This window comes from Haematobia irritans, chromosome 4 (assembly GCF_050003625.1).
Source record: "Haematobia irritans isolate KBUSLIRL chromosome 4, ASM5000362v1, whole genome shotgun sequence".
In the NCBI taxonomy this organism is placed as follows: Eukaryota; Metazoa; Arthropoda; class Insecta; order Diptera; family Muscidae; genus Haematobia; species Haematobia irritans.
In genome coordinates, this window is record NC_134400.1 from 82,011,697 (window position 1) to 82,033,946 (window position 22,250).

Sequence of the window (22,250 nt, forward strand, 5' to 3'; positions counted from 1 at the left end):
GACGGAAACTGGCCTATGACTTCCTCCAAATTTTTCCTCTCGTCGTTGGTTAACTGGTGTTGCGATGGATCCAATGAAACCTCACCAGACTCTTCCTCAAGCGATAGACATTCAACGCCGGCTAGCAAATTGTATTTTTTCATGAAATCAACCCCGAGATAAAGTGCCTTACTCAAGGTTGGGACTAGAAAGAAAGTTACTACGCTCTCAATTCTTCCTAACTTGACAGGCGCTCGAATGCGGCCAACAACACGATGAGGGGTTTCATCTGCCGTGCCTACGGTAGCTGAGAAGTTGTAGATAGGGATTCGGGCTCGCTCAACTAGCTCCAAGCAACCTTTGCCTAGACAAGTCACCGTTGCGCCACTATCTAACAACCCCTCAACTACCTCTTCACCAATTTTTATTTTTACATACAATCGTGTATCTTCTCCCTCATACAGTGTTGTTGTCGCAATCTCGCGCCTTAGTCTTTTTCTAGTTTTAAAACGTTCCCTAGCTCGCAGTATCCGTCTAGTTGGTTCACGACGTCTGTATTGAATTTCCTCTACTTTTTCACTACTACTATTTGGACGTAAACTGCTTGAGAATTCCTCACTTACTTCATTTTCTCCAATATTTGTTTCTACTTCATTTTCTACATTATTTCTATTTAATTCATTATTTCCATTAAAAATTCTATTTCTAACTATTTCATATTCCCTCATTCTAACATGCCAAGGTCTTATTTCCCTAAAATTCATTTCACTACTTTTACTCCTATACTTATCACTATCACTAATTCTATTTTGTAAAATCTTCATTTCAGGTCCCTTCTGCTCATCATGACCATCACCAACTACTTCTGCAGGGGATTCGATACTGCCGGGCCCGCTACCCCTCTCGACGTGCCCGTTTGCTGGTTTCCCCTACATCTGGGACATTTTGGCTTAACCACATTTTCCATACCACATCCATAACAGAAGAGGTTCCGAGTGGTCGAAAGGCAGTCCATAAATCCGTGACCTTTTTCTTTGCAGTTCCAGCAGGTATAATTGGGTTGACGCGAAATTGCCTCCACTTCAAACTCTGTCTGCTCTTCAAAATCGATGGCATGAACTCGGTGTGCATAGTGTCGAGTAGCCTGAATTGCTTGCCGCTGATTTGCCAACAACTGTTCTGCCTTTCGACACTCTTCTCGGAAATGTTGAAGCCCATACATTCGGATCGGAAAAACTAACGAGGCCAAGGTAGGTTTCAAATTATTTTTCATCATCTCAATTAACATGTTTTCGTTCATAGGCTCGCGCTGTTGGTGATGTAGTTGCAACATCGCATTGTAGAAGTCTTCAAATGTTTCTTGTGGACCCTGTCGCCTGTCCATCATACGCCTTTGTACATCGAAGTCGCTCTCAAATTTTCGGAATTGTGACAAGAACGACTGTTTGAGAGCCTCGAAGCTATGTACTCGCCCCAGACGCCTCTGCATCCAGTACCAATCCTCAGCTGGACCCTCTAACAGTTGTGGAAATCTAATCAACACCTCCTCATCATCACAGGCATGGTCGTTCTTGAGCTGTTCTAGGCGGAAAATAAAATCTTCAGCTGTGATCGATTTGGATGTACCATCGAACTTGAGTCTCCACTTTTCAATGTCCACTTTCCTGTTATTGCGTGATGATGACAATGCTGGAACATATGGGGATTGTGCTGTATTTGGAAACGTCCGGGGCGGTGGAAATCGATTTTGTCCGCCTCCATTGTAGCCTTGATGGTATTGCTGTGCCGAATAGCCAACCGCTCCGAAATCTTCCGCTTGTGGTGGTGGGCCACCTACTGACTGATGTTGTATATTCTGAGTTGCCGATAGTCCCCTTGCATCTGACTGGAATCTCTCTTCGTTTCGTTGTGTGTTCCTTGTGACTGGTGGAACTTCTTGTGCTCGTAAATTTTGAAGTGGTGGATTCTGTGGCAATGAATTTGTAGTTGTTTGGTTTCGCATCAATGTATTTGGGCCGTTCGTAATACCAGTTAAGCTTTGCTGCACAAGCTGTGGTACAAGCTGCCGTAACATTTCATCCAATAGTCGGATTAACTCCACTTGCCCTAACCCAATGGCAGAATCAATTACCGCATGTAATTGGTTGTCGGCGTGCGTATCAACAGGCCTTTGAGCACCAGCCTCCAAATTTCTATTCTCTCGCATTTGTCTTTGAATGTTAATTGCAGTCTCACTGTTAAAGTTGGGAGTATTTGGAGTACTGTTAATTCCCGACATCATTGTTGCATCGGCAGATTGTGCTGGGCTAGACGTGGTCGATGTACTTGTCGTTATGGCCCCACTCATAGCCTGGGTGACAACCGCTCCAGTATTTGTAGCCATAGTAGTTACTACTGTAGTTGTAGTGGTTGATGGCATGGTTGAGCAGATGGGAACTGAATGCTCCTGATCGTAACTGTTTGTTCTCGTCCTAACCATTTCAAACGGAATGACTAAGGTAATGTACTATTTTAAATAATTGTGTTCCTAATTTGATATTTTTATTTAATTTACCTTTTCAGGTATCAACATTTAAAAATTCTGCTAAAAACTAAAACCAAAATCCAACAAAAATGAAAAGTAATTAAAAATACTAAATCAAACAACAAATTCAAGTTAATAATGATAAAATTCAAAATTCTAATAAAAAATACGAATCCTAAAATTAACTTAATAAAAAAAACGAAAATGATAACAAAAAAATAAATTAAAACTGTATACCCCCGTAAACTCAATATAAAAAAAAAACAATTCTACTTATAACTTAAAATTCAAACCCAAAATTGGTAATAATGATAACCCCATAAAACACTATTTGAAAGAAAAACATGAAATAAGTTGATCATTAATTTATTAATTAATAATAATTAATAAATCAACAATACCTAACCCAAAAAAATTAAATAAATAAAAAAACTAATAACAAAACTTAAATCTAAAACTGTTTAATCCAAAAAAAAAAAAAATAAAAATCACTATCACTGCTAAAAACAATAAAAATTCAATTCAAAACCAACCCAACACTATCAAACCAAAAATTCATAAATGAAATTGAAAAACTTAATACCTAACAAGTAATTAAATAAAAGATCAAAAGAAAAAAAAATAACAAAAAATAACAAAATGAAATGTAACAAAAATCTAAACAAAAAATAATAATTGCACTTTATGAAAACCAGAAAATAAAAAAAATATTGCTGAATCAAAATCAAAATGAACCAGAAACAAATCAAAACTTAAACAAATAAATACCTAATAAAATACTCAAATGAAACATTTAGAAAAAATAAAAAATTAATGTAAAACTAAACGTCCAAACGTAATTTATAAAAAAAAACCAAACCTTCAACGCACAACTAAAAAAAATCAATCAATCAAAATTCAGTTTATAAAATAAAATAACTAAAAAAATTGTAAACCTAGTAATATAAAAAACTAAAAATTAAAAAAAAATAGATAACAAAAATTAAATTCAAAAAAATTGAAATTGAATTGATGAATAAATACTAAATAAATAAAAAAACTAACCATAATAACTCTAAAACAACTTTCAAAAACCAACAACAAATTTAATTTAATTTAAAATGAAATGAATAAACAAAATAAATACAATGAATCAAAATGGAATGAAATGAATAAAAATGAAATGAAATTAAGTGAATAAAAATGAATTGAATGATTATGAAATGAATAGAACTGCAATGAAATAACTAAAAATAATATGAAATGAATAAAAATATAAAGACATGAAAAAAAAAATGAAAATAAATGAATTAAAATGAATGAAATGGAATGAATAAAAATGAAACGCAGTAAAACAAAATGGAATAAAGTGAATAAAAATTAAATGAAATGAGTAAAAAAAATATGAAAAAGAAAAAAAAAATAATAAAATGAAATAAATAAATAAATAGAAATGATATGAAATAAAAAAAAATGAAATGATTAAATATGAAAATTAAAACATAAAAATTATAAAAACCCAGATTCAAAAATTATACCTAATAACAACTACGAATATTAAAAGAAATAACCATATAGTAATTAAAATTAAATTTAAAATGAAATTAATAAAAAAAATGAAATGCAATGAATGAAAATGGAATGAAATAAATAAAAAAAAATAAAATTAAATGAATAAAAATGAAATGTAATAACTCAAACTGAAATGAATAAATATGAACACGAAATGGATAAAAATGAATGAAATAAAGAAATGAATAAAAAGTACAATCGAAATTATACCTAATAAAAACTATGAATAATAAATTAAAAACTAAATAGTAAATGAAAAAAGTAATTTTTAACCCTAATATAAAATTAAAGAACAAATAATTTATAAAAACCAAAAAAAATCTAAAAAATATAAAATAAATGATAATAGATTGTGATTTATTAAATTAATATCTTTGAAACCCAAAAATAACCTAAATGGAATTAATATTTACAAAAAAAAAAATAATAAAAGAAAATAAAATTTCGAAATCTAAATCTACTAAATTCAAATTAAAAATAAAAATTTTTAGTGAAAAACTAAATTTGAAAATTAAAATGTAATAAAATGAAAATGAAATAAAGTAAAAATAATAAATAAAATAAAAATCCAAATAAAAGAAAATTATAAAAAAAATAGTAATAACCGCAATCTAATTCAAATATCTTTCTCTTTTAGGACGCACACACACTTCACTTCGAAATTTCAAAAACTCAGGTAAGGAAAACTCATTAAAAGTAATATCAAAATTTCTGTTCCTCTTTCAGACACTTTCGCTAAAATATCTCAAAAATTCTAACTAACTACCATTCAAAATCAGGAAAAGGCTTTCAAAGGTGATTCTTCAAACAGGTGAGTAACTGCAAACCAATAGGGTGGATTAATAACAAGAAAATTTACATATCTCCAACACAACATAAATTTTCCCCTATTTCCCTTTTTACAGATACGTACAGCTGGCATTTACAAATGATTAACCGGTATTGTGTTACCCCCTTATAAACAAAAACCAAAAGGACAATGAAGAAACACAAAACACAAATTTCATCCACGGCTCTATTTGGTTGGCATATGTAACGCTAAAAGTATACGGACGGACAGGTAAGTAAACACAATTTGAACTATTGAAACTAAAACTATTGTTAATGATGGTATTTTCTTTTCCCAGGAAAACGTCGCAAACGACAACTTAGTCGATAACCAATACGCGTCGTGACTTACGCTCCCTTTTTGGAATCGACGAACACCTGACCACATTTGTTCCCACCCAGACTTCATATATCCGTTCATGGACACGCGATTTCGGACTCTAACAACGGACTAAACATCGGGACCTACACAAACGAACACACGAGACAGGATCGGAAATTGTCGTGGTCAAAAACATGAATTGGTAAACCTGATTTCTCAGGCCCCATGTTGCGGGCGCCATTTTTGTCACAACCCGGAGGCTACCGCCATCTGGAGGGAGGAACTGAGTTGCCGTACGCTGGTTGCTGAACGGTGTTGCCGGCTTTTGGCTCAGTCTATGGGGCGCGGTTCATTGGCAACTCAGTCCTCTGGCAGCTGACAAAAAAAACAAAACATTCAACCAGCTTTGGAGGACAGCACAAAGACCAACAAGTACGTATCGCAAAAATTAACATCCACACAACTTACCACCCATATTGGCTTGCCGGCATGCCGGTTTTCCAAGGCATGCCGTGGCCTGACCCTCCCCAACCATGGTGTCCCCGTGGCCCATCAACTCGGGACACCCCAAATGCTACTCACCTGTTCTTCAAATCACCTTTTACCTTCTTCCTTTAAAACTTCTCTAGGCTTCCATATTTAAATTAAATCTTATACGCCAATATTTCAATTCATTACGTTATAAATATCTTATGGTTTTATTGAAACTAACTCTAACAATATTTTCTATTTAAAACAAAACCCAAAAACAAAATATATAAAAATTCTATTACTAATTATTGTTTTTCTTTTATTTTCCAGGAATAACTGATGAAACCGTCTTCCTCCTTTTCGTTTCCTGTCTTTTCCGTCCGTCCGTCAAGGTAAGGTAAGTATAGCGTAACATCAACCAGTATAACTTTCTGTCAATAAACTAGATCTTGTTTTCATATATTTTCTAGCATTCTTCACTGGTCCATTCCAGGTCTTATGGGGAGCACATTATACATATCACTGGAGGACACAATTCACCAGTCCTTAAATTACTAAACCAAGTCCTAGGGTGAGCTCAGCCTAACACTATTGCCCAAATACGGCACTAAATAAACTTCCCAGGCGTTAATGTAATCCCCCTAACAGACTATAGATAAACTAGTGAATCTAGATAAAAATTCAATTATTAATGAATCTCTTTTTTCCCCGTTTTATTCACAGAAGTTTAATGTACAAGTCCGTCCGTCCGTCAAGGTCTAAATCATGTAACTGTCCAAGTTCGTGTCAGACAAAAGAAAAGGAAACATTCACGGTACCTGGGCGCTGTAGGATGACCAGCGCAACGCAATTACACCCAACTGAAGATGATGACAACGATGATTGATACCAACGCCTAGCAATGGATGGAAATGGGTCACAAGGGTCATCAGAATCCTGTCTGCCGGGAACGCTCGGGGCCGCAAATGAGGTGTTAAATGGAGGTGGACGTTCGGTGAGTATAGGAGTAGTTTAGATTGATGGTTTTCCTTTTAATTAAAATGTCTTTCTTTCTTTCTTTTTTTCAGGTTGTCTTTTTATCTTTTATAATTTATTTCTTTTTATTATAGTTTATTTCCTTTTATTAAAGTTCTCCTTCTTCTTGTTTTCTTTCGTTACAGGTTACTTATAACTTAGCATTTAAGATTAGCTGTTAAGTTTGTTTACTTTTCTTTTAATTTTTAATTGTATTTCGCTTTTCTTTTAGCTTTTAAGTTTAGTTTTAAGTCTATTTTAACTTTTCTTTTTCAATGTATAAGTTTAGCATTAGGTCTATTTCACAGTAGCATCGAATCTTGCCAATATTTAGCACAATAAACAGTTTCATTTGCCAATAAAAAAAAGATAAACATTTGTTTATATTTGTTTCGATTGTCCTGTTGTGTTTTTATTTAAACGACTTTTGGGAACATTAGGCAAACTTTCACAACTTCAAAAAAAACAATAACCGCACTTTCTTCAACCATCAACCTCACTCGCTCGCGTCCAAAACCAGAATAATCTGACGCTTCAATCATCAAAACCTCCATTATTGACGCTCCATTCGCCATCATCCCAAGCTTTCCCAGCCATTTTTCTTCCCAATTTCCAAAACACCATTGAAACCAATCATCTGTCTGTCATAACTGCACAGAGAATTTATACTGTCATCTATCCTCTCTCCCTCTGCCTATTTCCTCATGCAACCGGTAGATGGCGCTGGGATCCATAGTATTACCAATCAAACTAGTGTGCGCACATGACAACCTTTTCAAAGATTTCGTCAACATTTTGGCAAATTGGAAGTAATTCGCAAATAATTTGAAGATGTATTGCTGATGAGCTGTTTAAAGTCAAGTTGAATTTATGCTGAAAATTATATTTACCCTCAAACTGAAAAGTTGTTGCATTTGAAAAACGATCATCCCCAATAAACACAGGATGAGCGTTTTTCAAATGCAACAACTTTTCAATAAATTGAAATAAAACTTTTAGGAAGTCACTAAATGTATATTTCTTTGCAGAAAACTATGGATACTACGTTCTTGAAAACATTAAAAAGCTGCCCGATGAAAAAATGTTGGACAATTAACTGGAACTGCTTCAAATAGTTTATAATAATTGGTAAGTCAATATGAAAAATTAAATCAACAGTTTAGAGAAATCACTTAAATCTCTTTGCAGAAAACTAAAATCTTTGGATGCTACATTCTTGCAAACATTAAGAAGCTGACCAATGAAAAATGAGTGGCTTATCGACAAGTGAAAGTTTCCAGAATCATTTCAAAGTGCAACCAATTAAAATTGTTAAAAACACCAAATTGGTAAAATCAACAACTACTGGATGAAAATGTTCATCACATCGTCAGTTAAATTTATATCCTATTATCAGTTAAATGCGCTTTACAGATTATCAGTTATTCCGGACGACAGTGCTCGTGTCGAACATATCCCATATATTGTGCACATTATAAGTTAAGTCCGAAGGCATAATCGATACTGCTGCATGTTTATGGGATCGATAACACATTTACCGATTATTTAGTCATCGCCGACAAGTCGTATCGATCCGACATACTATAAGATTCTGTACAAACACCGACATTCCGTCCGGAATAACTGATAGTCTGTAAAGCGCATAAAATGGATATTTTGTGAATTCCCAATAAACACAAACGTTTGAAAAATACTAAAATTCAATAATTTTTCAAACATTTTTTCAAAGGATTAGGGTAATATTCAAGTTGAGATATTGTTGAGAAAATCGCGTTCTCAACAAAAAACAGACATTACCCTCAACAGTAAAATTCAACACAATAGCAATAATTTCTCAATTGTAATCCTCAAATTGAAATGCATCGCTACTCAATAATTTCTCAAACAGTTTTCAATGTGAGAAAAATAAAAAACTAGCATTGTTGCGAATACTTTCAAACCAATTTGTATGAAAGTCAATCCTAGTTCTAACTGAAAGTCAATACTAAATTTCTAGGGATTTTGTAAATTTTATTATTTTTTCGTTAACAAATATAATAATCTTAAAAATAACATTAGGGCTGTTTTCTTTTAGCACTGGATATGCTAAGCCGTTAAGGACTAAAATAAAACAGAGTACTCGTTTATCCAGAACATGTCCAAAAATATGCAACACTGTCATCAGCTGTTTAAAAACAACCATAGAAAAGAAGTGAAATCTTGCATTTTTAATGTATGAAATGCTTCAATTAGTAATAAATATTTACTGCTGCGATTATTTATGACACTGTATCACTTTGAATTTCATGTTTTTCGATAAAATAGTCACAATAAATTGCTATTGTGAATCGAAGAAGCGTCACTTTATCCAAATACAATCTGGCAACATCGGCGCGACTTGCACTGATGAGATGTTCTGGATAGAACACCAGTGCAACGATGTTCTGGATAGCCCATACAAATGTTATATCCAGTGCAAAAAGAAAACAGCCCTATTAATAATATATGAAAATAAAGGGTGATTCTTTTGAGGTTAGGATTTTCATGCATTAGTATTTGACAGATCACGTGGGATTTCAGACATGGTGTCAAAGAGAAAGATACTCAGTATGCTTTGACATTTCATCATGAATAGACTTACGATCTGCCACAACGTCGAATTTTCAGTGAATGGGCCCTAGAAAAGTTGGCAGAAAATCCGCTTTTTTATCGACAAATTTTGTTCAGCGATGAGGCTCATTTCTGGTTGAATGGCTACGTAAATAAGCAAAATTGCCGCATTTGGAGTGAAGAGCAACCAGAAGCCGTTCAAGAACTGCCCATGCATCCCGAAAAATGCACTGTTTGGTGTGGTTTGTACGCTGGTGGAATCATTGGACCGTATTTTTTCAAAGATGCTGTTGGACGCAACGTTACGGTGAATGGCGATCGCTATCGTTCGATGCTAACAAACTTTTTGTTGCCAAAAAATGGAAGAACTGAACTTGGTTGACATGTGGTTTCAACAAGATGGCGCTACATGCCACACAGCTCGCGATTCTATGGCCATTTTGAGGGAAAACTTCGGAGAACAATTCATCTCAAGAAATGGACCGGTAAGTTGGCCACCAAGATCATGCGATTTGACGCCTTTAGACTATTTTTTGTGGGGCTACGTCAAGTCTAAAGTCTACAGAAATAAGCCAGCAACTATTCCAGCTTTGGAAGACAACATTTCCGAAGAAATTCGGGCTATTCCGGCCGAAATGCTCGAAAAAGTTGCCCAAAATTGGACTTTCCGAATGGACCACCTAAGACGCAGCCGCGGTCAACATTTAAATGAAATTATCTTCAAAAAGTAAATGTCATGGACCAATCTAACGTTTCAAATAAAGAACCGATGAGATTTTGCAAATTTTATGCGTTTTTTTTTAAAAAAAGTTATCAAGCTCTTAACAAATCACCCTTTAATAATATTATACCAATCAAAATGTAATTATCTTATTAAACGTATTAATAAATAAAACTATGAATACAACTTTAAATATCTTAAACATTTTTACATGTATAATTCCATTTCCTCCATAATGTTGGTGTCATTAATATGCTGGCAATTTGAAATAATTACTATCGAGGAACTTGCTGGCTTGTGTGTTAGAATAGATTCCAGCAAGAGGAAATCACAAAATATCAAACTGATGACGGGATGTAAATTGATGTAATGCACATTTTCATCCAGAAGTTCTTGATATAGGAATTGTTGCACTTTGTTTTAATTGGTTGCACTTTGTAAGTTTTCTGAAAACTTTTCTTTGTTGTTTCCTTCATCGGTTTTTCATCGGCCAACATCTTCCAAGAATATACCATTCAATGATTTTAGTTTTCTGCAAAACAATCGAGTTTTGTGATTTCCATTATGTTTTCATTTCACTTTTTATTTTGACTTACCAATTTGTATTTCTTCCAACTGACCAGGTACTTCGTGATTTCCTCAAGAACGTTGGTATTACAAAATTGTTGTTATTAAAATACTGGCAATTTTCAGGAACTTGATGGCCAGATAATTGGAATAAATTTCCAGCAATTTCAATTCACAAAATAACAAATTAAACCGATGATGCGATATAAATTAAACTATCGATGTGATGCGAATTATCATCCAGTAGTTGTTGATAAGGAAAAGCATAAATACCAAGTTTTTTGGTTGCACTTTGATTTATGGAAACTTTCTCTTCTCGATAAGCCACTACCATTTTTCATCGGCCAGCCTCTTAATGTGTCCAAGAATCAGCATCCAAATATTTTAGTTGTCTGCAAAGAGATTTGAGTTTAGTGACTTCCTTAAAGTTTTCATTTCGTGTTTTAGTTTTACTTACCAATTATTATAAGCAATTGATTATTAAAAAATTTCCACATTTTTGTATTTCTTCCACGAACTTTGTTGTCCAAAGTAGTATTGAAAACCATGTGGTTTTTTCGTTGCATTTCAGGGTAGTGTTTTGTCAAAGTTTTCTCCAATTATCTTCAACACATTTTCAAAGTTTTCGTCAACATTTTGCCAAATTGGTTGTAATTCGCAAACAATTTGAAGATGAATTGAAGATGAGCTTTTTCAAGTCAAGTTGAATTTATGTTGAAAATGATATTTATATTTACAAACTGAAGAGGTGTTGCATTTGAAAAACGCTCATCCTGTGTTTATTGGGTTCCTTCTGCTGGAAATCTATTCTAACACGCGGTCCAGTACGTTCCTAATTTCAAATTGCCCGCATATTAAATTTTAACGCTGTTTTATGACACCAACAGATAAATGTTTAAGATATACATTATTTATCGTGTCGATAAAACAGCTGTTCCCATATAAAAATTTTAGTAACCGGTGGTCTATCCCCCGCTTAAGAATTAATCGGGGGATGAGAAACTGGCCGTTAAAGTTTTGTCGTTTTGTTCTTATTTGTTGATATGTTTATTAATTGGTATTGTAGTGTATTATATATTTTATTTTAACGAAATTGAATAAATTGTACAAAATTCATAGAATTTTGGTTTTGACTTTCAATTTGAAATGTGGATATCATTCATAGAAATTTTGGTTGAAAAGTATTTGCAACGGATGTTAATTTTTAATTTGATCGCATTTTGCAAAATTGTTGCAATTTAGCATTTTTCAAACATTTGTTTTTATTGGGAATTTATTTAAATAAAAACGATAATGAAGTGCTGAAAACATAGTTATTTCGCATAAAATTTTGAAAGGTATACATTATGGTATTAAGGCCGGTATGCACCTCTAGCGAAAAATTTCGTTACTATAAGAAATGCATTGCTATTTATGCTAACGAAATTTTCGGTAGCGTCGAATTTCGTAAGCTCCCTGCCAACATTTTTTGAATTTGGGGGCGCTTCTGAGAATCCCCACTACGTCGAAAGCAGTCGTATACGATATCCAAAACTCCTCGGAAAAGCCCCGTCACTCTTGAGAAGTTGTACCACGCCAAGTTACTACAAAAAAGTATCGCATGAGTGCAATTATTAGGTGCCCTTCTGGATACATTTATAAGGACGCCAATAAGAGCCCCTTCAAACAATCAAACAAAGTGCATTTTAAGATAGTTGTAAAAGAATCATTGTGGTAAAACACGATTGTTTAGATGTTTATTAATTTTATTAAACATTTATAAATTCTCATAAATAAAACATTTATACGACTATCACATCACATTTAACATATTTTTATGCATTAATAAAAGATTGATGTTGAGTTACAAGTTGCAATTTACATGTTGTAGCGTCTATCAGCCAGTGCTTTTATTCCCAATGGAGGCAGCGTGCCTGGAAAAATATCTGAAAAACTATCACTTTATTTCATTGGAAAGTCAAAAAGTGTTCACCACTATACCTTTCACAATTTTAAGCGAAAAAACTATGTTTTCAGCACTTCATTATCATTTTTATTTAAATAAATTATAAGAAGCTAGTTGTGCTTGGTGTTTCACAAAATATAAAATGGCTCTTGTAACAATAGTGATGGCAAAATACTTTCATGCGAATAGTGATGGCAAAAAACTATCACAGTTCGCGATTGTTGCCGTGTCACTTACGAGTGTGTGGTAGCGATGAGGATGAAATGGAACTTTGAAATGCTGGAAGGGCTGGTACGCACCTCTAATGAAAATTTTTGTTCATAACAGGGTTGTCAAAAGCATATTTTGGAGAAATGTTAACAACTAATGGCAGCAAACATTTAATTTATTACATTCCTTGTGTGTGTAAAAGTTTTAAGAGATCTGTAAATAATCAACAATTTATTTGAGGATCATTTGGAACAAATATTAAAAGCGATTAGCTGTTTTAAAGTTTGTGTACATTTTGCTTCTCTACACTCTATACACAACTCGTTTTTTGTTGTAGACTTAAATAAATTGTTGCTACCGAAAATTTCGCGAGAGGTGCATACCGGCCTTTATGATAATATTTAAAGCGCATTATGCGCTTTACAGTCTATCAGTTATTCCGGACGGAATGTCGGTGTTTGTAAAGAATCTTACAGTGTGTCGGATCGATACGACTTGTCGGCGATGGCTAAATAATCGGTAAATGTGTTATCGATCCCATAAACATGTAGCAGTATCGATTATGCCTTCGAACTTAACTTATAATGTGCACAATATATGGAATATGTTCGACACGAGCACTGTCGTCCGGAATAACTGATAATATGTAAAGCGACAAGTCCAGTGCTAAAAGAAAACAGCCCTCATATCGTTTTCCAAAAAGAAATTGCGTCACTTGACTGCGCAATTGAGTGGAATAACTGCGCACTGCAAACAAACAAAACCATGGTGAATTATCAAAGTATGTCTCTATAATTAATTGGTCTATGATGGAACTTTGAAATTCTGGCAGGGTATTGGTGAACAATTTTTGACTTTCTCCAAATGGAATAAAGTGTTAGGTTTTCAGACATTTTTTCAGACACGCTGCCTCCATCAACAATAAACACTGATAGACGCTGGAGCATCAACATAATTTCATTTTAAAGCCTTCAATGTGTTTTTATTCGTATAAATGTTCCCTGCCAACATATTTTTAATTTGTCGGCGCTTCTGAGAATCCCCACCACGTCGAAAACAATCATATACGACATCCAAAACTCGTCGGAAAAGCGCCGTCACCATTGGAAAGTTATACCACGCCAAGTTACTACAAAAACTTCAACCGTCGAACGGAACGGACGTGTTTTTTAATAGCGGATAAACTCATCGTAATAGGTCCCTACTAAGAATTTCAAGTGTGGTGGGATATTAAGCCACCATGCAGCGAAATTCAAAGTCATCCACTGGGTTAGTAACTTCAGGGCCCAGTGGTCGGGTATCGACTGGAGTTATAAATTTGGGCAATGACCAAGAGTTAGGTCCAATTAGTCGACCTGTAGACGGGTCGACAGGTGGCGACAATTTGACAAGTCGAACCTTTTCCAAGGTAGCGGCATCAAAAGGAGGTAATCCCTCACGAAAGAGATTCAAGGAACGCAGAAATGCTTTGTTTATCCTAAAGAAGTTAGGATCAGTCGACCCAAGCACGCTGTCGGTTAAACAAAGCGATTCCTTAAAATGGGCTCAAGGAATTCTTGAGGCTGGAAAAAGGGAACGATCACCAGATGAGCTGCCATCCTCCAAAAGGGATCAACGATCGTTTGCCTCAGTTGCTAAAGACAGCCTTGTGATGGCTATCATTAATAAAGGAGCATTGGACGGTATGATTCCAAAGCATGAATGAGGGGAAATTGAGAATGCTCTGTCTGTCGTCTACTCATAGGTGCTGGAAAAGTTTCCCGGCCCAGATCCTCGACACCAAGAGGCTGGTTGGTATCAAGGACGATTTAAGCTAGTCGCATTTGAGGAACAGAGGTCTATAGAATGTTTTAAAGCTGCTCTGATACTAATGGGTGAAGTTTGGGAAGGAGCTGCTCTAGAGTTAGTCGAGAAAAAAGACATACCGACTAGACCTAGAGCACATGCGTGGATACCTGCAAACCCTTCTCACCCTGAATCTATTTTAAATAGGCTGAAACGATGCAATCCAGATCTTGAAACAGCTGATTGGAAGGTTGGCCATTTGGATAAAGTGGATGGACCAATACGGCATGAAGTGTTTATATTGAACACTCAGTCTTTGCCACATCTAGCAAAGTCTCAGGGCCGTGTATGTTATGGCTTTCATTTTATCCAAATGAAGGTATATAAAAACGATCAGCTAAAGGATTCAGAAATGGACAAGCCTCTGTCTGAAGGAAGTAAGCGGATCATCTTGCGAAGTCGAGGGGGATACCAAAGTTGAATACATGGATAGATACCGTAGGCGTGAGGAGGTTTCTACTGCCTCAGAACTCACCAAAGTTGAACCTATGGTTATTGCGAGAGTCACAGAGATCTCTGAAGAGGACATTCTTGATGACTCGATTGAAGCGGCTGATGTGACGGTTGTTGAAAATTTCGATGGTCCTACGGATCCTTCAGATAAACCTTCATCATTGTAAGGCTGCATGTGCTGCCTTAAAAGTTCTCCTGATGAAAGAGGACATAGATATAGTTCTTATTCAAGAACGATATGTTTATAGAAACAAAATATGTGAATTAAGTACTCCGGGGTTCAAACTATTGCAGTATACTGGTAATGATGAAAATCGAGCCTGTATATTTGCTAAAATCGAGCTTAACTTGTTTCAGCTTCCTTCAATGTGCAATGCAGACACTGTCGTTGGCAATTTAGAAATAGCCAAAAGCAAATATTGGGTATCTTCGGTCTACATGGGACATGACAGGGAGATGCCTCCATGTGCCGTTAAGACCTTAGTTGAGGAGTCACTGAAAACAAAGACGAAACTCATTATGGGATGCGATGCGAATGTGCATCATAGTATATGGGGAAGTAGTGATACTAATGCAAGGGGAGAGTCGTTAATAGAGTTTATTTTGCGTACTAGTCTGGTAGTTTGCAACAAGGGAGATGCCCCAACCTTTGTCACTAAAAACAGGCAAGAGGTTTTGGATATCACCTTGGCCTCGCAAGAACTGAATGAAATGATATCTGAGTGAAAGGTTTTAAGTGAATACAGCTTCTCAGATCATCGCTAATCAGTTTCAAATTCGATGTTCATATCACCATGACCCTATATCCGCCAAATGTTAGGAAAGCTGACTGGAATAGGTATAGGGAATCGTTCAATATGATGATACCGGAAATAACAGAGACAAATATGAGAAATTACTAATTACGGATTACTAAGGCCTTCAACATCTCACTGAAAGCTGCATGCCCTAGAGGGAAGCCAAGGGGGAAAAATCGACCACCATGGTGGTCTACGGAATTAAGTAATATGAGGAAATCCTCTTTAACAAGGCAAAGTCCACCAGAGCCCCTGAGGATTGGGACGCTTACAAGAAGAATCTGAGAGTATACAAGAAAGAACTGAGAAAGGCTCAGCATAACTCTTGGAATGATTACTGCAGCAGTATTGAGAATACGTCGGAGGCTTCCAGACTACGGAAGGTTCTAGCATCCACCAACTCCGCTCCAGGTTTCATGAAAACATCGGAGGGCAATTGGACAACGTCCAGTGAGGAGACGCTGGAGGTACTACTGGACACACATTTTCCTGGAAATCAGACTGTTGAACCATGTTCAGGCGGTGCCACAGTTGCTCAGCGGTCGTTTCCTATCGAGGAAATTGTATCGGAATCTAGAATAAGATGGGCGTTAAATAGCTTCGAACCATTCAAATCCCCCGGACCAGATGGAATTACTCCGGCGGAGTTACAAGCAGTGACTGACAAAATTATCCCCTGGTTGTCGGCGATACATAAAGGTTGTATCAACTTATCATATATCCCAGGAAAGTGGAGGGAAACAAAAGTCGTTTTCATACCTAAAGCGGGAAACGCCTCTCACTCGAGGGCGAAGGATTTCCGACCAATCAGCTTATCCTCATTCCTACTTAAGACTCTGGAGAGGATGATAGATATTTGTCTTAGAACTAGCATCGATTCAAGTTTGTTCTCGAAACGACAGCATGCATACTCGCATTACATGAACTAGTCAGCTTTATTGAAAGCTCGCTATCTGTCAACGAATACACAATCGTGGCGTTTCTAGACATCGAAGGGGCGTTCAATAATGTCCATCCGAGTTCGATATTAAATGGACTGACAACTCTGAATGTTGATCCATGTACACTTAGGCTGTTAGACGAACTTCTAATGAAGAGACGTATTTCAGCCACACTAGGACAAGCAAACATTCAAAGGGATGTGAACAGAGGCACTCCCCAAGGAGGAGTTCTATCACCTCTTCTTTGGAATGTTGCTATAAATAACCTTCTGGTTACCCTAGAAGAAGGAAGGATAAAAGTGGTGGCATACGCAGATGATGTGGGTCTAGCAGTCAGGGGAAAATTCCCATCCACAATCAGAGATATTATTCAGAGGGCCCTCTGGATGACTGAGAAATGGGCGAAAGACAATGGTTTTGGGGTAAATCCTGCAAAGACAGAATTAGTCATGTACTGCAAAGATCGCAAAACTCCCACGGTTAGGCCCATTTCCTTAGGGGGTATTGAAATTCCCTTTAATGAGTGTGCAAAATACCTTGGCGTTATTTTGGACAGGAAGCTGAACTTTAAGCTTAATATTGAAGAAAGGGCGAGGAAGGCAACGGCAGCTTTGTACTCGTGCAAAAAGGCAATAGGAAAAAAGTGGGGACTAAAACCAAAAATTGTGCATTGGCTATACACGGCAGTGGTTAGACCTATAATGCTATATGGTGTTGTAGTCTGGTGGCCGGCACTTCATCAGCCAACAAGTTTAGGCAAAGTTCAGCGTATGGCGTGTTTGTGTATCTCAGGCGCATTCAGCAAGACAAATTCCCTTAATGTCATGCTGCATCTATTACCTTTAGACATTTTGGCCAAACAGTCAGCTTCAACAACGGCTGTGCGGTTGAGCGAGCTGTCGCTTTGGTCGGAAAAAAGTTACGGTCACAGTTCGGTCCTCAAACTAATGCCAGATGTGCCTAACGTAGTGGATTACACTTTGACGAGTCCACTTTTCGACAAAAAGTTTGAGACTCTAATCCCCAACAGTTAGGCGTGGTGCACACAGACCCCGGGGAATAAAGAATATATATCACCTAGAGAAAAGGTTGGTTGTAATCCGATAATTACAACGAGGAAATGATGTCAGTAACTTATTTTTTGTTACAAGAACAATGTTTTGATTATTTTTCCCCATTATACATTCAACACGACCATAAAAAAGTTCACAGGAAAACGAAATTCCCATAACCATTCAATTGGTTACAATAACCAATGCCGATAAATTTGGTTTTATGCTGCATAAAATTAACCACCAGCATAGTGAGACCTACATCATGGGAATCAACAAATGGTTGGTACAACCAAAAGTTGAGTATACTAATAGAATCTTAGTTCAATTATAGGACGGGTTGTTGCAACAAATAAATATTGCAACAAATAAATATTTATATCAACATCGACACACCCAGAAAAAAGTGACCCCTTCTTTAAGTTAAAATGAACTCATTGTGAAGAAAGTTGAACTTCGTATAGCGCCAAAGACATTTTTATTTGTTTGAACGATGTGATTTTCGTAGAAATTAGGTATGATGCATTCCATATATTAGTTAACATTTTCCTATATTTATGTACCACTATACTACAGAATGAAAAAATTTAACTGATTTGAATTCATATATGGAATGATTTTATTGAAATATTTCATTCATTTGGACAAATCTTACACATTTGTGGTAAAACTTTTACTTCATAATTAGAACTGCTTACCTTCGTTTTTAAATACAATTTTATTTATTTATATAAGCAATTTTATCTTCAATAAAAGACATGTTTTATTAATATATTGAATATATTTATTAAGAATCAACCATGTGATATTATCAACTGTAAAACGCACTTTTTCTTCTTCTTGTACTTTTCACTTTTAGTAAGTTGCTGCCCAACGATTTTGTCCTCCTTTTACAATTTCAATACCTACAAATATAAAAAATCATAAACCATTTTTGTTACAAAAGGTTAGCGTCACTGAATATTACCTGATAATTGAATTCCAAATTATTCCAAATAATTGAAGATTCCAAAATGAAGACAAATGAAAGGGTTGTTATTCTGCTGGTGTTTTCTTTCTTTATACACCATCACGAACATTGATAGATTTATTTTCAAAAAACGAAAATTTTCCTCACTAATTTAAAATAACAAATATTTTATATATTTTATTTGTTATTTATTATATTATTTTTTAACAATCTCTCCGTATACCAAAACAACGCGATTCCAACTAAAAAAACAACCCACGCGCAAACATATCGATTACACCCACGCGCAAACACATCGATTACGATGACAGGTATCGATTACAGGTAGACAAGTGTTGTTCGTATGTATGAAAAACTTTATATTATAAAGGAAGTCGCAATTATCATTTTATAAGAAATTTTACTAATTTTGAGGAAACTTGGTTTTAGTTCGGGTTTTGTTTATTTTTACGAATGCTTTGTTATCGGTGAATAAAATTTTCTTGTTCAGTAGTAAATTCTTATACCCAGCGAAGAAAACAGTATGAGTAAAATTCCATGCCTTATTCTAGTTAATGAACTATTCCTAACTGCTTACAGTTTAGGATTTTTTTACTGAAACCAGTAAATTTTATTATTTCTCACAAAATTTTACCTTAATGGAAATAAAATGGATAAACTATATTGATGAAAAAATTTTCCTTTAGTTTCGAAGGCACTTTTTTCTGGGTGCATGGTAAATGGTATGACGCTACAAAATTAGCAAAACGGGGAACAACATTTACTTGATAATAGTCCGCAATACATTGAATAAAGTTTATCCCATAGAAAAGAAGTTGCCTTCAGGTAAGTATAGCACCGATTTATAAAAAAGGAATATTACAAAAGTTTCCATAAAAAATGCAGGCTTCATACACCAACAAACAAAAATACTTTTTACGGCAAGCGAGCTTTTTTTATTGTATTAAGAATACAGGAAGAGTCTAAGTCGATCTGTATTTATATCTAGAGGCTTAAGGAAGAAATTACTTGCAAGTATATATTGAATTAGGTTCTGTAGTTTGACCACATAATTGCAACCTAATAACCATCTGTCATTGGTATACAAACATTACCAATAAAAAATTGTAAATTCTAATGTAAATTGATCTCACATATATGTAGATCAAAAGCCTTTGTTTTTATTTTCGTAGTTTATTATGATTGTAAATCTTGTAATAAATTAATAAAATCTTAATATATAATCTGCCCTTTCATTTGATATTGGAATTTGGTTAGGATAATAGTAAAGCAAATCGAGGGCGGTTGCACCAACAAACAAAACAATTAAAATGAAATTGCGACAACCAATGCAAAGTTGATCCAACATACTACCATGTAGCTATAATTGCCAAATGCTAGTTGTGCTGACAGATATCATTGATAGTTGATGGAACCAGCTGCTTTCGGTTGGCAAATAATTCCGTTGAGGCAACGAATTTGTTTTCTGGGTGTAGATTTATACACTGATGGCTCCAAATTGGATGGACAAGTGGGTTTCTGAGTATATTCTAATGATCTGGAACTTCGAATAGCAGAAGATTACCTAATTACTGTAGTGTTTTCAGGCTGAAATATTAGCAATAAGAGAAGTGGCTGAGAAGTAATGTTCCAAAAAATGTGGGCATTAATATATACTCAGACAGTCAACCTGCAATAAAATCCTTGGACTCTGTGTTCCTCAACTCGAAAACGGCCATCGAAATCTCTCAATGAGATGGCTGAGCAGTACAATATTCACCTAATATGGGTGCCTGGCCATAGGAACATACCGGGGAACTGCGAAGCGGATGAGTTAGCAAGGCTAGGGACTACCTTACATATTCCAGGGGAACTAGAATCTGTTTGTATGCCCCTGGCTACCTGCAAGCTCATGCTGCGTGAGAAGGCTGTTATGATGGCAAATGTTCGATGGTAGAATTGCAAGGGTTGTAACGACACCAAGCAAATATGGCCCCATTTAAACTTAAACCGAACACTAGATATGCTAGTGTTCTCGATACGCCAGATATCACTCCTGATATCTGCTATAACGGGTCGCTGCCTGATAGGTGAGTTTGCAAAAACTATTGGCACGAAGTATAATGACTATTGTATGAGCTGTCATGATGCGGAGGAAAAGGAATCAATTAAACACCTCTTGTGTGAGTGTCTTGCATTTTGTGTATAGCTTCAGATTACTGGCGGATCTGGAAAACGTTAACTTAAGCAGTCTGCTAATGTTTTTGGAACAATCTGGTTGGTTCAACGAAGAAAAATAATCGAGAAGGTTCAGCGGTTAAAACTAGAAGTGCCCATATGTAATAGGTACTTTTAGTTAATGTGGTATCACAATGGACTGAATAGTCTAATGGTGTTTTCTTTTCTGAAAAAAGTGCTTTGCCTTCATTTTGTCTGTACATAATGCGCATTTTTAAAATGTTACCAGCAACCTAAAAAAAATGCTCTCATTTCAGCGGGCAGAAAAGAATTCAAAGAAGGAAACAGGGCAATCGCAGCACTCTCGTTTGTTGGCAGTGCTGAAAATGCCCGTAATTTGCCTCTATGCGTGGCGCTATTTTCACAACAGAATTCGAAGCCTTTTCGCACTTTTGCCTGTTGTTTTTAGAAAAGAACCTAAAAAGTAAATTTTCCGGGCAAAATGCAAAAAAGTGCGTATTTTTTACAAGAAAAGAAAACGCCATAAGTGAGCCTGAATCTTAATCGGGCTGCCGCCTACTACAAAAACGTATCGCATGAGTGCAATTATTAGGTGCCCTTTTTAATAAATTTAGAACGACGCCATTCAAACAATCGGAAAAAGTGAATTTTAAGGTAGTTGTAAAAGAATCATTGTGGTCAAATAAAACACGATTGTTTAGATGTTTACTAATTTGGATAAAATGGAACTTTGAAATGCAGACAGGGAAATGTATATTATTTATTATTATTATATATATTACAATTCTACCTCATAAGTGTACCCTGGATGAAATGGTATGAGAAAAGCATTTTGATCTGGCAATGATGTACATAATATACATTTTTGAAGACATGATTACTTTGCATATTCGGTACTTATACATTCCTAGTGCTGTTACTGACATTTGCTTGTCAGAATTAGTTCTTGTTGATACAATTCGCACAAAAATAAAACGCAGAGAAAAACCACTTGTGATTAAAATTTTAGAATACAAAATAGACTATTTGTGGCGAATTGTCATTAAATTAGCGAAAGTAAATTTTGCGGGCTCGATTGAAAACTATAAACAGTATTCATAGAAGTGTGATTATCATATTAAATTCTTAACGATAACGTTTGTTGTTGTTGGTAGAAATCAGTATGAAATTATCTAATATAAAAATATTCCAAAAATGAGATTTTTTTGTCTCTAGTACAACAGTTTTCTTGTAAACAGCTCTTTACGAAACCCATTCGTTTACGATAAATTTGGTATGGGGTTATTGTGACAT

The 22,250-nt window shown here is 35.3% G+C and overlaps 1 protein-coding gene and 4 long non-coding RNA genes across 8 annotated transcripts in view; 3 read left to right on the forward strand and 2 right to left on the reverse strand.

Moving 5' to 3' along the window:
* Positions 1-4,554: 4,554 nt before the first annotated feature.
* On the forward strand, positions 4,555-7,057 carry LOC142233871 (uncharacterized). Its single transcript, XR_012721502.1, has 4 exons — positions 4,555-4,865; positions 4,960-5,114; positions 5,182-5,636; positions 6,006-7,057. It is a non-coding gene; the product is annotated as an uncharacterized LOC142233871 (long non-coding RNA).
* Positions 7,058-7,460: 403 nt separating this feature from the next.
* LOC142233872 (uncharacterized) lies at positions 7,461-8,510 on the forward strand. The gene is made up of 2 exons (XR_012721503.1): positions 7,461-7,817; positions 7,878-8,510. It is a non-coding gene; the product is annotated as an uncharacterized LOC142233872 (long non-coding RNA).
* A 1,683-nt stretch (positions 8,511-10,193) lies between these two features.
* LOC142233873 (uncharacterized) lies at positions 10,194-11,659 on the reverse strand. Its single transcript, XR_012721504.1, has 3 exons — positions 11,024-11,659; positions 10,596-10,958; positions 10,194-10,531 (listed from the first exon to the last, which is right to left on the reverse strand). It is a non-coding gene; the product is annotated as an uncharacterized LOC142233873 (long non-coding RNA).
* Positions 11,660-18,508: 6,849 nt separating this feature from the next.
* On the reverse strand, positions 18,509-18,988 carry LOC142234196 (uncharacterized). Its single transcript, XR_012721583.1, has 2 exons — positions 18,777-18,988; positions 18,509-18,714 (listed from the first exon to the last, which is right to left on the reverse strand). It is a non-coding gene; the product is annotated as an uncharacterized LOC142234196 (long non-coding RNA).
* A 2,890-nt stretch (positions 18,989-21,878) lies between these two features.
* The window catches only part of LOC142233605 (uncharacterized), a 130,511-nt gene continuing 130,139 nt past the window's right edge, over positions 21,879-22,250 (forward strand). The window contains exon 1 of one of the 4 annotated variants that reach the window (XM_075304595.1): positions 21,879-22,013. The gene's annotated coding sequence lies outside the window, so the exon portion shown is untranslated. Of the gene's footprint in view, positions 22,118-22,250 lie in introns of all 4 variants that reach the window. The other 3 variants (XM_075304596.1, XM_075304593.1, XM_075304594.1) reach the window with 3 other exon arrangements.